We start from the raw sequence: 3,941 nt of genomic DNA on the forward strand, positions 1-3,941 counted from the left end.
TGCGAATACTTTCAGTGAAGGTTTATTTGGTACTATGGTAGATCTTAAGGGTTCCCTTTTCTTGACATAGACAACACATTTTCCACGGTCTTGAGAAGGAGACAATTTGTTAATTCGTGTGGTGGCCTCAGTCGAGTCGAATGTGGGCTGTTTTTGAGGTGTCCGTGCGCACCAGCTATTTTGTTTCATGTGGTGTGAACCCAAGTTAGTAACCACATCTAGGCGTGCAAAGTCTGTGGGTCTCAACCTCCTTATCGGAGATTTCTAGTGGTGCGCTCCCATGATTGGCCGTCCGCGACTCAATAGAGGTGTTCGAGTGTTTGCCATGGCTCGTGAAGATGTTTGTAACAGTTCATCTTGTGACTACTAATTCTCAATGTGTGGGTTTAACCCTATCCTTGTAGATGAGGTAGTCCACCTGACTGACCTAAATTAGCTTTGTTTGGGTATTGTCGAGTCTCAGCATCATGGGATTAGTGTCCATGGTGGGCATCCCTAATCCCTGCTCAATATCATCTGTTGTGTGTGCATGACCTGGTTGTGCGGTTAAGTCCACATCAAGATTGTGCGTTTGGTAGTTGTGTGGTGACACATCGATAGGTGCACTAGTAGAAAAAGGCCCATTTGTCCCGGTTCTAGAAGCCCATTAGTCACGGTTCCGGAACTGGAACTAAAGGGTTGGGACAAAAGGCCCAAACCTTTAGTCCCAGTTGGCTTACGAACCGGGCCCAAAGGAGCTCCACCTGGCCGCTACGGGGAGTCCAGGCAGGAGGAACTTTAGTCCCGGTTGGCCACACCAACCGGGAACAAATGGCATCCACGCGTTAGCATCTGGCCGGAGTTGGGTTTTTTTAAATGGGGGGTTGGGGGGTTTTTGAGGGTTAATTTAGTGGTTGCATATTGTGTTATCTACCTAATAGAGAGAAGTGTCCACTACTAGAGAAAAGCCTAGTAGTAGCGCGGGTTTAGCTATTACTTACCAGCAGCGCATGTAAGACGCGCTCCTGCTAAGGCATATAGTTGTAGCGTGTATCATACCAGCGCTACTGATAAGACAACTATTACTAGCGTTCTTGCAAACCCGCCTACTAGTAATCTGTTTTTCATCATTTTTAATTTTTAGTGTATTTATACACCGTTATACAAATTTTGATACAATACCAATTAAGAGGTTGTTATACATTCTGTTCATGATGAATTATTATATCCTTGTGAGGAAGAAACATAAATTTTATTCATCCAAATGAATCAAAAGTGATCAAAAGTTGAATTAGTAGGACGACGATCCTACTAATTCAACTTTTGGTCACTTTTGATCCAACCACATGAATCTAATCCGATTTCCTTCCCCCGATGATATAATAACCAATCATGATCATAATAACAAATCATCATGATAATCATGATCAATATCATCATCATATTAATATAAAAACTCTTGCATCACTATAGCTAATGATCATCATAGTCATTACCACCAACACTATTTAATCATCATTTTCATCAATGAGACATCATATAACAAGTTGGTCACTAGTCATAATGACAACTCCTCACTACTAGGGAAAACCCTAGTAGTAGCGCTAGAAATATGCGTAGTAGTAGCGCTGGCCCAAGCGCTACTTCTATCGCACTACAACTAAACACTAGTAGTTGCGCCCATCGGGCAGCGCTACTGGTAAGTAGTGTTAGCAGTAGCGTTTGCGCATAGAAAGTGATGCTGCTAAGCCGCGCTACTGCTAATATTTTCCAGCGCTACTGCTAACTTTTACTGCTTTCACAGATTTGCATCATCAGAATGCATCATCTTCATCGACAATATTAGCAGTATTCAGAATATTCAGAATGCATCATCATCGACAATATTAGCAATATTCAGAATATTTTCAACCTCTACGTATTTAACATCATCGTTATCATCATCATCAACAATATTTGCATCATCATCATCTATATCAACAACATGGGGATTATCGGTAGCTCATACTCATTTAACTCATATAACTCACACTCATTTAAGAACTCATATAACTCATACTCATTTAACAACCAATATTATCACTAATACTTCTCGAATATTATCAGTAGCTAAATATCATACAATATCACTAATAATAATCCAGTTGATGTCTCACGGTGCACGCGGTGGCAACCCAAAGATAAGGAACCATCACCGGATCATAGCTTGGGTGATGGCCCTGGAGAACCTGCCAGGTATTGGAGAACCTGGCATCCAACGCAGCCATGTAGCGACAGACGTGCTTGTCCTCCTCCCTGACACGATGACGTACCACCTCCGTGCGGGCCGGCTCCCTCGGCACCGATAATGGACCATGCGACTGCCACCAAAGAAGCTCTGGGTCAACGATGAGACCCGGATTCCGCACGAAGGAGTGCCCTCCAGAAGGTAGCACCTCCCAGTGCCAGCCCGGCGGAGCCTAGTACCATACATGGCACCTATCAAGCAGGCTCTTGACGACCACTCGACGATGAGGATGCGGGCCGGGCATTGTCGAACCCGAGACAAATTCCTCTGAGAAAATTTTCTTATTGTTTAATGTTTCAACCAAATATGACATGGCAACATCATATGACAAATTAACCAAATATGACATAGGCTATCTTAAGAGAACATGGCAACATCATATGACAAATTAACCAAGTTCATATGACAAAAACTAATTAGCTCATGTTCAGGGGATCAACGCTCAGGTAGGTAACCCAGTGCAATGTACTACTTGCCCACCTTTTTTATATCAACTGTAAATAATGATTGTGCATGTTTGCAAGTTTGAGTTAGTATGAACTAGAGGGGAGCGAGAGAGTGGTAGTACCGTGCGGGGGTAGGGTCGGATTTTTCGACCGTCGATGATGGTCTCTACTCCTACTTCCCCTAGTGCATAACAAATATTTAGCACAAGGAGAAGGAGGAGAAGCGACCCCACGACAATAGTCGGCATTCTTCTTCTCTCATATATGGTGGAGTTGCGTGTGACACCCTGCTAGTTCTGTCACTAACTCGTTGTTTTCTTCTTCTTCTAGATGGTGAAGCGACCAAGAAAATCTAGCATACAACTTCGGGAGCACAACGGTACCAGAAAAGCAGTTGATTAAAAAGCAGTTGATTATTCGTTTCTGCACAAGAGATTCTCTGTGTCTAAGCTATTCCCATGATTTTATCTTTTAGGTATCTATATAGGACTAAACAAACCAAGGCACTACTACCTAAAGAGGTCGTGCTAATGTCTTCCCAGAAAAGATGGGGGCGTAGCTTAATTCTACACTTGTCCAAATTTACAGATTACTCCAAATTTGCACTGATTACTTTTCTTCTAAGGAACAAAACATGATAGTTAGGCGCATATGCTTGGGAATTCTGCCCAAAGGCAACAGGATATTAACACACACCCGATCACGTACCGTAATAAGCCCTAAATTTTCTCTACGCTTAATTAAACTTCCATGTCTGCTAGTAAATAAAATAGTGAAAAATCATGAACAACATATATGGTAATAAATTATTATATTTCCATTTAATATATATATAACATGATCATTTAACATGATGATGTTAAGCCGAGCTATCGATCTAAAATCGAGCGAGCTAGTATTGGCTCAAGATCGGCTCGTTTCTCGACCGAGCTACACATAGTGTTCATACTCGGCTCGTTTCTTTTTGAGTCGATCTTGAGTCGATCCAAAAGACAAGTCGAACTCAAGCGGCTCACGAGCCTCGAGCTTTTCTTGCAACCCTAGTGATAGTGTAAAGGAGGGCCGGTTAAAATGTAAAATGTCATGCACGCGGAGGGAGACGACCGGAGCAAAATCAACCCGGTGATGTGAGGAGAAAGTGAGGTACCAACTACTACTACTTGCATCGCTCATGGCAACATGGTTGTACCCTGTTTGCTGTTTTCTTCTCCATCTCCATCTCGTACTTG

Source organism: Hordeum vulgare, chromosome 3H, assembly GCF_904849725.1.
Source record: "Hordeum vulgare subsp. vulgare chromosome 3H, MorexV3_pseudomolecules_assembly, whole genome shotgun sequence".
In the NCBI taxonomy this organism is placed as follows: domain Eukaryota; kingdom Viridiplantae; phylum Streptophyta; class Magnoliopsida; order Poales; family Poaceae; genus Hordeum; species Hordeum vulgare.